Genomic DNA, 14,160 nt, shown 5'->3' on the forward strand with positions numbered 1-14,160 from the left:
TATCTTCTGCCCTACTGTCAATTGCTTACACAAATTCCGAACTATTTTATTAATGGACAAAATGAAGCCAAATTTCTCTTTCTAGCAAAAAAAAACTGTAGAGAGAAATGAAGGCTATGAATTGCCAATTGATCTCTATGCATGATGCTGGATTTTGTTTGGGTTAACGATGAAAAGAAGCTCTAAAAGACCCAAAGATTTCTTATTTCATTCACTGATTTTTATTTTACTGGAAAGGCGACGAGGCATGGATGTTGTCACTGCAGATGCACATGTGCTCTCTGCTATAACCCACGTAATGCATGTAGTTACCTTGTATAAAATGTGGCATCAAGAAATTAGTTTGTCCTGATTTTTCAAAGAGTGTTTCGCCCATCCAAATCAATAATAATATTCCATTGTTTTGTTTCATCTTTTATAGTAGAGATCTCATTTTTTAGATTTTTGAAATACCATTCTCTTTAGATTTGGGGAAAATAAAGTTATGAGGTCTTCCACATGCCCTCGCCTTGGAGGTTTTGACTAGTGAATCTTGTAACTTAAGAGTTGTTTGAATACTCTCAACCTAGGGAGACTATGCAGAACCATGAAGTGGCAAGTGATGAAGCTCATACATCACATGGGAAGATCTCAAACTTTGGATGTGTTTGTTTGGTCCTTTAATGGGTTGTTTTTATTGTCTATCTTAATTTAAATCCCTAGCAGAGATTTATTGTGTTCGCTTTTTCTTCATCTTTTGCTTATGCTCTCAGCTCTCTGATGTATACATGATCCAAGATATGTTCCAATAGACAGCAAAATATGCATTAGCATGTTATGATAAAGAAAAATTCATGTAAAATTCCGTTTCAAGAATGAAAAGATAAAAGATGCATTAAATTCATACATGTTTGGACTTCACCAATATATTTTCATGTAATTATTATCCAAGGTTCAAAGTATGGATTTCCACAGAGTTCGGCGTTTTGGCCTCTTTTAAATGATAATAGTTGATGTGATATAACACCTGGCAGATTATTGTGCCAAATAAATAGAAAAAGTTAAGAATTTCGGTAGAATTTTTTTTAGAAGTCTCCTCAGGCACGCTTGAGACCAAGTTTTAATTTTTGCAAATTTAGCCAATTTATGAGCAGTTATGTTAGCTTTTCTAGGAATGTGATAAAATTGAATAATATGAGAAGCAACAAAACAGCTGTTTGCAGTCAACGAGCAAAACACTAATAGACTACGGTGGATCCGATGGGTCTACCAACAAACACTAATAGACAACGAGCAAAACAGCTGTTTTGCAGTCAACAAAACAGCTGTTTGCAGAAAATAGAGATGGGGGTAGTGCGACCCCAAAGATCGTTCCATCTAATTTTCTCAATTTCTCTCTTGTCTTGAGTAGAAGTGGAATCTAAAAAGCAATTGTGACCTAAGTTTGCCGAAAAATTCACCATAAAGTTTGCCTCTCTATGGACATGAGTGAACCTGAACCTCTTTTGACTGCTTCTACATAACACTTGGATGTCTTTAGTGATGCTAGACGAGGACCATGGATGCTTGCACTTTGAATTGATGCACGCGATGGTGAGGGCAAGTCTCCTTCGACAGTGAAATCTTCAAATGGTAACTCCAGCACACCTTGAAGAGCCTCCCACACCGCCCAAGCCTCCGTCACTGTAACGTTGTTGAAGCATATGGAATGGAAGTTGAATGAAAGAATAGCTCCAAAACAGTCTTTGGCTACCCTAGCTATACTAGCCAAACCGGTGGTGCTTCTAACAGAAGCATCAAAATTGATTTTAACATGATTCATCTTGGAAGATTTCCATCTTACATAAATAACATCTCTCCTACTCTCTCTTGAGATGGAGAGTAGAGATGCATCCTTGAAGTCTCTAAGGTCACAAGTAGCGTTTTCTAATACATTTGCTGGGGAGGGGGTTAGAGAATTAAAGATCACATTATTTCTTTGCTTCCAAATGTTCCAAATAATATATGCCAATTTTCTCATGATTCTATTTCCCCCCGGTCTTTGGATATTGTTCCCCACCAATCTATAAACCTTTCATTGGATTTAGGCCCCATTTGGAGGGGGAGGGGGGATTTAGAAGGGTCCAGATTTTATTTGAGAAAGTGTAATTCACAAATAAATGGTCAATCGATTCCAACTCTGAGTTGCAAAAAGGGCAATTGGGGTCTATGTTTATGCCTACACTCGTGAGTCTTGACCTTGTGGGTATTTTTCCCATACTTAAGAACCACAAGAATAACTTCACTCTTGGCTGAATTTTCAATTTTCTAATAAGAGACTTCACAGTCAAAGCTTGTTCATTATCGCTATCAATATCAACTTGAAGCTAGGTCGCCGAATTAATAGTAAATTCCCCATTGCAACTCCGACCCCAGCGTATTTGGATTTTAGAATACTCCTAACTCAGCGTATTTGGATTAAAAAACTCACTGACCTTACTGTTAATATTGATAATGCTAAGGTCACCCAGGTCCAACAATTTAAATAAAGGACCTTTCCAAAATAGAATATTTTCTTCATTTCCCATACTAAGTATTCCTTTTCAATTAAGGGACATGTTAGCTTCCCATAAATTTTGATTTTTGAGATATTTATTTCGGACTACTTTTACCCATAAACTATCATGATCGTTCAACACCCTCCATCCTAACTTAGCCATGCAAGCCATATTGATGTTTTTAGCCTCTCGAAAGCCAAACCCTCCAAGACTAGTTGGCTTGCATAAGTTTTTCCACTTTGTCCAAGCAAATTTTTCCTTGTTCGAGCTTTCACTCCAAAAAAAAAATCTCTTTAGATTTTATCAATTTCCTTAAGTGTTTAAGCCGGAATGGGAAAGTAAAGGGATGATGACACTAGTCACACACTTAATTAGAACCACTTTTCCCGCTCTAGAGAGAGTATTGGCCTTCCAATCACTTAATTTGTCTTTAAGCTTTTGGATAACTAAACCAAGACACTCTTTTCACTCCGAGTACTAATAACAGGGGCCCCTAAATATTTTTCAGATTTCGCAGGGATTCCAAGATTTCAGGCAACAAATTTTTGGAGGAGTCTAGTGGGCAAATTTTTTGAGAAAAAAACTTTTGATTTATTAAAGTTAACCTTTTGGCCTAATGCCATCTCATATTGATCAAGGATTAATTTGATCTCAATTCATCCATTAATAGACGCCCTATCAAAGATCATGCAATCATCTGCAAATTGTAGAATAAGAATCTTCAGGCATCCTGGGGTTCGATTTTGAACTTTTTAGAAGCCTTTATGATTTTGCTTGTAAGGGATTCTGCACAAAGAATAAAGATGTATGATGAGAGCTCTATTTCCTTTCAATCTTGGGCCAAATAACCCACTAACAATTATTCTAAATGATGGGGTAATGATGCATTGCATAATCCAGTTAATCCACGTGTGACTAAATCCCAATTTCTTGTGGCAGTCTTCTATAAATTTCCACTCCAAACGGTTGTACGCTTTTTCCATATCTAATTTGTAGCTCATCCAAACTTTTGCTCCTTTTTTCCTTTTCATAGAATTGAAAACTTCATGTGCTATTAGAATATTATCTGTTATTTGTCTTTTAGGGACAAATGCACTTTGAAAAGAAATATGGGTCTGAGCCTATTAACTAGAATCCGAGCTATGGTTTTATATGCCACATTACATAAACTAATTCATCGATAATGTTCAAGAGACTAGGATTCACAATTTTTGTGATAAGGACCATGAGAGTTTTATTAATCTTTCTATTCAACTTCCCGTTATGAAAAAATGATTTAATCATTTTTATCACACTCATGCCCACAATAGGCCAAATTTTTTTGAAAAAAAATGCTTAAAGGCCATTTGGAATGTGATCCAAAGCTTCCCTGATCTCACAGTCAGAGACCGACTTACAAAGGTTCCTATTATCCTCATTTGTAATAATAGATTTTGTTGCCTCTGGGAAATTATTTATGTCCCTAGTCCCATTTGATGTCAATCTGTCCTTCAAGCTAGTTATTAAAATATGTTGAATGTCCTCATGTCTAGTGGTATAGGACCCATCTGCCATCTTAAGCTTGTTGATTCTATTTTTGTGCCATCTAATGATTGTAGCAGTAGCAGTAGCAGTAGCAGTAGCAGTGTGAAAAAATATCGTGTTCTGGTCCCCTAATCTTAACCAATTAATTCTTGACTAGATTTCTTGCCTTTTTTGTAGAATGTTCATTAAGGAGACTTTTCTCCTTGTTGACCCATTATCTGTTATGTTATTGGGGTTGTGCTGAATAAAGTGTTGTGTCCTTTGCAACTTTATCCTTAGCTCTTTTAATTCTTCATGGATGTTTCTATAATGACGCTTATTCTACACTTTTTCTAAGCCCCTAAGTTTTTGACATCTTCTTGTTAATTGAAATCCCCTAAAACCTGAGTATTCGATGTTCCAAGCCTCTCTCATCACATTTTCCAGATTTGGATCGGTAGGCCACATAGCTTCAAAGCGAAAAGGCATTAAGCCTCTCCAGATCTCAGGGTCAGTATTCGATATGATGGGGTGTGATCAAATTCAATAAAGGGCAGGGCTGTTAGTTCTGCATCGGGGAATTCCCGGCCTCCTCATTGCTAGTGCCCGGGTTGGAAATAAAAAGGTATCGCTTTGCATAATTCAACCTGTAATAATACTATTTTAGTGAAGTATTTATAAATATGTATAATTAATATGCATGATCTGTAGGAAAAATTTGACTAATTTTGCAAGAAAAAACATCCGATTAATCTAGTAAGGTGTGTTCAGATTAGTGCTCACAGCACATCCCAACCACATGTAATTAGATGCACATGTAGGGTGCTGATGTGATCTCTATTAAGGTTACTCTTCTCTGTCAATCACTTGGGACTGATCACATTTTTTATGAACTGGGTATATTATCCGTGAAAATGTAAAAAATAAATAAATGATGGCTGTATAGCTGGATATAGAACCAATGGTAACGCCTTACCCAGGCATACGATACATGATACCCATATTATTCAATCTCTCAATTGAAGTTATTATCGAAATTAGGATGTTTATTATACATATTGCAAATAAAACGTTGGCATACTTGTCCATTAGGCTCAGTTAGGAAAGAGTATAAATACAAATATACAATATAAAAACATACAAAATGCAAGATTTTACACTTTATATATTTGCGTTTGTACTACTTTCACGCTAAGCCATAGACTCATATTAGAAAGAGTATAAATACAAATCTCTCTCTCTCTCTATATATATATATTGCTTGCGCTAAATGGACGAGTAGATTAATAGTCTCACGTGTAATTTGTGTGTGTACATGAAAGCAATCCAATCATGCAAGAGTCTGGGTTAGGTGCAGGCAGCTCGAATTGAGTGATAACTGATGCTCGGACTGGCAACTGATGTTCTAACTGACAGCTGACTGACAACTGAAGAGAGAGGTGGCGGTGGAAGGGATATTATCGAGGGAGAGAGGAGCAGAGAGGGAAAGAGACAGTGTGGGGGGAGCAAGAGAGACAGTGTGTGAGCGACAGGGATAGAGGGGGAGAGGGAGACAGAATAAGTGTGGGAGCGAGAGGGGACAGAGTGGGAATTTGAACCGAGTAAGAAGAAGAGGAACGAGAGAGAGAGAGAGAGAGAGAGAGAAGAGGGTGCCTGGAATTGCAGTGGCAATGTGTAATACTTGAAAGGCTTCCTCCCATCAACTTTTAAGGGGTCCTTCTATTTCTTTTGTTCGGTTTGTCTTGTAGTTTTTTCCATTTCTTTCAAGGTGGGTTTCTGTTTCTCAACTTTCTTCAAGTTTTCTTTGATAATGGTCAAGCATTTTTGTTTTTCATGTTAACGGTGGTGGTTTTCTACATCGGTGCATGTGGTTTTCCCCTTCTTTTTATTTCTAATGTTTTTTTTCTTGTGCTGGTGGATTCGATTGCGCGAGTGTGACTAGATGTTTCTTCTTCACTGTTTTCTGTGCTCGATCAGTTGTAGTCCAACGGAGATTGTCGGAGGTGCGATGGTTTCTGGCGTCGGTGATGACACATCTCTGCCATTTTTTGGAAGTTGGGTGGCGATGCGGTGGCGGCCGTCGAAGGTGTTTTTTGTGCTCAATTGCAGTCAGACGAAATGTGATGGTGGTCATGTGCTCTGTGTTTTCTTGTAGCTATGTTGAAGGATAATTTCGTTTAAAGCTAATTCCGCTCTATGTTTCTCTTGTCTTAAAAGTCCTAAGTTCTTCCTCAAAGCTTTATTTCTTGTTTATTTTTTGCTTTTTCTCATTTATACTTTCTCTGTTTTGCTTCTGCTTGGTTGGTAGAGAAATTTTCTTGTTTCTCTCCCACTTATGTTTTTTTCTTTGTTTGGTCTCAAACTATATTTCTATTTGGTTGGTAAAGAAATAGATCGGTGAGATGCACTTTTTATGGTGGATTCTATCGGCGTTTGATGGTGGTTTACTTTTATTGGCTTTATTTTTTTTACTTATATTTTTGGTCTTTCTCTCTCAACTTTGTTTTTTGGTTTTTCTCACTATGTTCTCTGGTTTTAGGCAATACTTTTACTTGGTTGCCAAATAAGATGCTAGAGAGATGCATTTCAATCCGTGTTTGATACTACTTTCTTTCTCTTCTTGTTTTTTGTTTTCCTTACTTATATTTTTTTTGTTTTATTTTCTCCCCATTGATTCTTGGTTATAAGGTTTGGGTTAGGAGCTTTTATCCATTGGTGTATTTCCATTGATGGTGGTTTTCGCAGTGTATTTAAGGTTTGGCCTTTGTTGATCTGGGTCATGACGGTGAGGGTTTGTGGTGCCAGTTGTTGGATTAATGGTAATGGGTTTGGATATGGGCTCTTACATCACACTGGATGGGATGATGGGATGAGGTTGCATGTAGTAATGTGCAACAGACAATGTCGCATTGGTAAATGTTGCGATTAATATATAATTTAATTAAAATCTCACAATGTCATAAATGCGAAAGTGGAGTATGTCTCTCTCTCATTGCTTTCTGTTCAATAAACCTTGAGACTAATGGTGCTCTGAATGTTATATTTTTATTTTATAATTTTGTTTTTATTGGCAATTTATAAGTTTAAAAGAAATAAATAAAATTTTCTATTTCTCTTTTTTTATTTGATTATTGACCGAAAGACAAGGGGGATTAAATTGGACAAGGGATGGTTGGGTAGCTATTTGTATAAAATGTAAAAGCTGGAAATCGAAGATCATATTATTTTTGCATTGTTTAATTTCATATTCCCTATCATTAGACCCTGCAATGTAGGGCCCGCCGGCTAGTATATACAGCGCAAAACAAGATTTAAAAATACATATTTTTGTCCTGTATTTGCACTCTTTCCAAGCTGTGCCTTTAGAAGATCATAGATTTATTAACATGTTGCCTAAAAAAAGAAACAAACCATATAATGTCTCTTAAAACTTCATCTATAACATCCAATGAGTCAAACATGTAGGTGGATATGAACAAAACAGAAAAGAAAAGAAAAACTCTGGGGGTATCTGACATATAATAGCACATTAATAACCCTAATAATAATAATAATAATAATAAAGTCAAAACAAGAAGTGGAGTATGTGTTTCATTAGCGCTGAAGTGAATTCCTCCCAATGGGGTACCTGCCCCTAGAAGGGTTTTTTTTTTCCTTGAAAAATGAATTTTGGGATCTGACAACCTGTATAAGAATGGATAAGGTATGGTGTTAGGCTAAATCCAATCCTCCCCAATCCATATATTGTTAGAAGTATATAAACTAATGTACTAGGTGTTAAATATAATAATGTTTTGAATTTTATGTGAAAGATAATTGATAGTTTATGTATATTGATCTGCTTAATCAAATAATTGAATATTTTGATGTTTGTTCATATTATTTTACTTATTTAGTATTTATATATAACAAAAAATAATAAAAAAAATTAGACGCAGGATCTAAATCTAATATGCTAATCCGACACACACCACCATCAAATGTAAGGATGGCAATTTTACCCACAAAACCGGGTCCCCGGTTCAACCCGCCCAGAATGGAGCGGATTTTCCCCGGTCACAAACGCATACAGGTTGGGCTCGAGGAATTTTTTTTGCCCTGGACCAGGGATGGGGCGGGGATGGGTGCTGCCTATAAATCCCCGAACCTGCCCCGACCCCAATTTTAATTTACAACTATATCCTTATATATATAATGTATTAAATGTATTAGGGTAAGAGTAATTTGACTAAATTCGTGTTTTCTGAATTCCTGTTTCGTCTTCTTCTTCAGTTTCATTGTTCAACCTTCGCTGAGCGCAAAGACCTTCAACCTTCGCACAATCGCCGACCACCGGGCGTCGCCGCTGGCCGCCATAGCACAGAGCTGCGGCTCAATCTACAACCATTTTCAATTCAGTCATTGTCTTCGAGACTTCTCAATTTCTCAGTCTGCAATCTTCTTTCGTTCTTGCTCTCCGTTCGTCCGCCAACCGCCAGGCGCTACCGCCACTGTAGAATCGCCGGCCTCCGGTTGTCCACCGTAGCACAGAGGTGCAGCTCAGTCTACAATCATCTTGAACCTTTCTCAGTCTACAATCATCTATTCGTCTTCAACCTTTCTCAGTCTACAATCGTCTATTCGTCTTCAACCTTTCTCGGTCTACAATCTTCTTCGATCTTTCTTGCTCTTTGTTCGTCCACCGACCGTTACATCAAGATCAGGTTCAAGCTCCTCATTGTCCAACAGTTGAGGGTTTTTCAAATATTGTCCTGCTAATTGAATCAAAACAGAACAAACAAATGGCATTTTAGGTTCTTGTAAACTGAAATGTTACGTGTCCTCTTATTTACATCTCCGCTCCATTCCATTTCATCGATCTCTTTTGGCTTTTAGGCCGGCACCTCTGTAGCTTGTCCTCCAGCGTACCCATTGAAATAGTCATCGAGGCGGAGAAATATCGAGAATTACCCGTCCCTAGATCATTGGTTGCGGGGCGGGTACATGTCAGGGATTCCCCATCTCCAAGACGGCCGGGATGGAGGTTGAATCTGCACCCCAATACCGGGGACGGGGCGAGGATGGGTGCGGGGATTTAAGCTACGGGGCGGAGACGGGGAGTGAGTGCCCCGCCCCATACCCGTCTCGTTGCCATCCCTAATCAAATGGGGGGGAGGGTTTGGATTCTGAAAACTCAACCCATTATGGGTTTTGGGGAGAGTACATGTTGAGAGGTCTAGGTAGGTAGATAGGTAGGATTTAGAATTTACAAATCCTTCTCCGAACCCGGTTGCCATTCATATTCATTAGTCATTGATTCTAATAAAAAAGTTAAAATAAACAATTTTACCCTTAATTATTTTTTAGACTATAGGTATAAAGCAGCAGCTAGAAACAAATATTTACAACAATCCTCTTAGAACCTAACAACGAACTCTTTGCTGCTTATGATTCGTTGTTGTCGTCAAGGGAAATTACCCCTTCAATTTATTATAAACTTCCATGCTTTATTAATTACAAATATTTCATAAGTGATTAAAATACTGAAAGGTAAAAACCTGTGGCCAGTTGAAAACTTAACTCATTTGGCTGAGTTATACCCATTGTTTTCAATCAGCCGTTGATTCAATTGGTTGAACTGTTCGAATCGTCACCTGGTTAAGATTGTGGGTTCAGTTTGAGTAAAACTTGGAGAAAGGTCAAACCATTGACCTGGTCAAAATTGTTTGTCCCAGATGGTTAGACCATTGACACGGTGATCAGGTCACGGGTTGCATATTAATTGTGCATGCAAACTTTGGGAGACCATAACTTTGTACTCTAATGTCTGATTGAGGTGATTTTTTTTTTGTTTCTTGAGTAGCTTTTCGAGATCTATGCATCCTAAGGGCTGTAGGTGCCTTGCCCTGCTATTTTCATGAAAAAACCTCTTTTTGGCCTCAAATCGTAATTTTCAATATTTTTATAAATAAAAAAATTAGAAAAACATAAATTAAATATAAAACTATATATATATAAACATAATTATACAATATTTATTGATGAAAATATACATACATACGCATACAACATACATACACACATATATATACATGGTGTTTGGAAGCATGGGCGCTTTTTGGGACCGATTTTTAAGAAAAAACGTTCATGCTTCTGAGACCCGTTTTTCACAAAAACAATGCTTCTGCCACATAAGCAGTGAGCAACACTATGTTGTTTGTAAGGTGATTTTCATCACCGTTTTTCATGTATGTGCTGACAGGTAAGCACCACATAGGATGTACATCAGTCAACCGTTGGGGGAAACGATAATTTAGCGTTTCATGCATCAGTGGGGTCTCGATTTTCGAGGCATGCCCGACTTTTTAATAATTGGCTGAACCAAACAATGTGATACATGGGCGTTTATTGAAACGCCTATGTGGATCCGATGTGGCACTGTTTTTTTGAAAAACGGCTACAGTTCCAAACCCCCATAGATAGATAGATAGACTTGAAATATATAGTCACTAACTTGGCATGGTCGAATCCATTCAACCTGGATGGTCGAACCAGTGACCCACAACCCGGAGGCAAAAACGGTTTGGCCTCCAGGTCGGTTTTTAAAACACTGGTTATGCCCAATAAGTTGTATCAATTCTGTTATTTACAAAAAAAAAAATGGCTCTACAGCTTACACCTCTTAGGAGCTTCTGCTTCTTAGTCTAACCAGAACTCTACTTCGATGAACTCTTTCTCTTCACAGTTCTACTAATCACACTTTCAGCCTCTGTTCGCTTTTCGGTAAGTTATTTACCTGGGTAAATGCAGCTACTTGGGTAAATTTTTCTTGGGAAACACTTATCCAGGTAAATTCATTTACCCATGTTCTTTTATTTATTATGTAAATAAGGAAATGACCATTTTAGCCATAAAAATCCATTATTAAAAGGGACATTTTTGTCTCAATCAAGTGTTGGCAACTTTCCCCCTAGGTGGGAAAGTTATTTACCCACCTAGGAGATGGGTATCACTTGCCCAGTAAATAATACACAGAAAAATACACTTTCCTTGATCCTCACATAAATCTGAAAAAAAGAATATGGGATTTTCGGTTAATAGGAATTAAAATCCCGTTGACCAACTTTCATCCCTCTCAAAATCCGAAAAAAGAACGCCCCCTCATTATTTAATGGTGAGGTGGTTTCAATGATCCAACAAGGCATTGGTCCCAGAAATCTTCAATTTCGTAATATGGGAGGTTTTCTTACGAATCGTGCTCACTCTGTGTCTTTGACGTCGTCGTCTTATTGCACTGAACTTCTGGGTCACAAATACCTCCCCTTCACTTCCTTATTATCCTAATTGCAAGTTTAATTTCAAAGCTGACCTGAAAACTGAAGGTGAGATTATGAATAGGTTTTGATTTGATTTCCTTAATACATATTTTTGTGGTTAGTTTTTTCCGGATTTTGTATTTGCGTTTGTTGAGTAAGACTAGAATTGATGATCTGAGTCCTTTTGAGAGATGAGTTTATCGGTCTTGTTTTGAGAGATGAGTTATTTTCTTGAGATATTTTTACTGGATCCGTTTGTATTAGGCTGGAGGCGGATTCCCATATCGGATACTGTCTGGATTGATACGGACTATGGGATTTTACATGTGGCAAATCCAGCAGGTCTCTATCTGATAGATTGTCTGGATCAGTCATAAAATCCCTTCAACGAGCAAAATAGGTGGAGCCATGGAGAGGCTGTATTTGGTTGCAATGCAAATAAATTTGCACTGATACATAATCATGGCAGTGCAAATTTTCATTTATTTTTGTTTTAATTTTGAGCTTATTTTATTTGATTACAGTACAAATGAAATAAATTAAGACATAAAGCAAAATAAATTAAAATCTAAAACAAAATTAAACAAGAATTTACATTTTTTACATTTACACTCCCATATATTTGTACTAGTGCAAATAGATTTACACTACAATCAAATACAGCAAAAACTCCAAATTTGACCAAATTAGGGAACTTATATTATTCTAACAATAATGAGAAGAGAGAAGAAATAAGGAAAATTCTCCTCTCAGCTTCTTTTTTCCATTTTCATACCTTCTCTCTTGGATAGCGATCAAGTAAAATAGAACTCGTGTCGATCCTTTATCTATTAGCAATAAATCACTAATAACTAATAAGAGGTTCATTACAGTTACAAAAAATTGGTAAAATTACCAGAATTAATTGAAAAAAAAAAAGAAACAGAGAATAGTGATACATGGTGAAGCGAGAAAATGTGATATTGGCACGGCTCAATCAAATGAAATCACCTAATTGAGTTAGGAGCTTTGATTTGATTGAACCATTCCAACATCTCACTTTCACCCAGCATCACCCTGTCGAAAGAAATCAAAACAGAAACAATTTATTTACTTGCCTCCACGAAATTGCAGAGTTATGACCGGCGGCAACGCGTATGAATGTAAACTTAATTCATGCCCGACGATGATGACGTTCGACGACGACAACGAAAGCATATAAGAGGACGATTAAAAGAACAGTGACCGATGGTATAGCAATGCAGAATGTGGCAATGTAGTGGTGGGCATGGTGGCGGAGTTTCCGAAATGGAGGGCGAAGGCGATCGATTAAAAGCAAGAAGAAACGAGGGTTCGAATAGTTTTATTTTTGAAGGATCGATGGTTGAAACGTCCGCATCTCTGCTTCACGTATATATATCTTAATATAAATTTCTTGATATGTTTTTGCGCGTAGTTGTTGGTGAGGGCAGGCGAAGATTCCATTTTTCACATATATTTTATTTTCTTTTGGGTTTTTTTTTTATTTGAATGAATCATCATCAATTTTTCACAATTGGTTCGGCGTCGTTATTCCAATTTTATCAAATCAAAATAATTAATACTTTCTAAATACATGCCAATTCCTAAATTAGTAATGTTTCACTAAACAAAATAATTAATTAATTATTATCATCGTCATTTCCGATCATCAGAATCGTCATCATCCATCATTGCTTGGTAGGGATGCAATTTGAGCGGGCCCAAACCCATTCAGTCCACAATTTTATATGGATTGGGCTTGAATTTCTCGTCCCTGGGCTGAACTCAGGCTTAAAAGTTTGGGTTTTTTAATTTTCAGGCTGACTTGGAGCTTAATCCTTGGATAATTTAAATATAATCCAACTCAATTTATATAAATATATATATATATATATATGCATTTATAAATAAATATTTTTATGCATACCTCTATAGTCTATATACATATACATACATGTATATCAACTTTTAATATGGGCTAATTGATCAATCCGAGTTTGGCTTAAGCCTGAGCCCAATCTAAGTGTATCAATTTTTACTATGGGCTGGGTTTGGATTAAATAATTTGGACTTGACCTTGAAATCAATTTTAGGATTGGGCCTGGGTTGAACTGAAGCCCGGCCCAGCCCTCCCAATTGCTTGGTACTTTGAAGAACCGGAAACGGGTCGGTTCATTGCAGCCGACCTTATTCATTAATTTGAGAGAATGTGGGTGTGGAATGTGGCTCCCTACAATGACTATTGATTAGTTATAAAAATCATTTTAATTAGTCCAGCAAACCCATCAATGGAAACAAGCAACGAATAAATCACACAGCACCATGATGGTGATGATATAATAAGCATGGTGACAAAAATGGTCAATATAAAATAATCAATGAAAATCATGATATCATAATATTCCCCTTGCATATTATTTATTGTTTTTAAACCCTTCTTCCTCCACTAAAGACACAGAGAAGCGGTAGATTCGCCAACCCACTCGCTTAGTACATAATCGACCTAATTTTCTTTGTCATATTATCTCTACATATTTGGTGCAAGGTTTTCCATCATATTTATATATTTATTTTTTTTCTTGTCACACGCTCAGAAAAAAGAAAAAATAATAAAAAAGGAGAGAGAGTGTGTGTATGTGTTCGTCCACTGAAATGGACAAGTGTTTACTGAATACTAGAGAAATTTCTCTTCTTTCTGTTCTCGATAAAAGTTGCTATTCAAGGGATGTGCCGGCGAGGGACCCTTCTCTATCCAGTGTTTTATCTTCGTTGGATTCTTTACTTTTTGTTGCCAAGTTACATTACTTGAGTTTATTAATTTCCCTTTTTTTTTTGTTGTTGTTGGA

The 14,160-nt window shown here is 36.9% G+C and overlaps 1 long non-coding RNA gene across 1 annotated transcript; it reads right to left on the reverse strand.

The window, feature by feature from the left end:
- Window positions 1-12,104: 12,104 nt before the first annotated feature.
- Window positions 12,105-12,838, reverse strand: LOC148791977 (uncharacterized). Its single transcript, XR_016085120.1, has 2 exons — window positions 12,412-12,838; window positions 12,105-12,141 (listed from the first exon to the last, which is right to left on the reverse strand). It is a non-coding gene; the product is annotated as an uncharacterized LOC148791977 (long non-coding RNA).
- Window positions 12,839-14,160: the final 1,322 nt, after the last annotated feature.

This window comes from Nelumbo nucifera, chromosome 4 (genome assembly GCF_055504915.1).
Source record: "Nelumbo nucifera cultivar China Antique chromosome 4, China Antique-T2T, whole genome shotgun sequence".
NCBI classification, from domain to species: domain Eukaryota; kingdom Viridiplantae; phylum Streptophyta; class Magnoliopsida; order Proteales; family Nelumbonaceae; genus Nelumbo; species Nelumbo nucifera.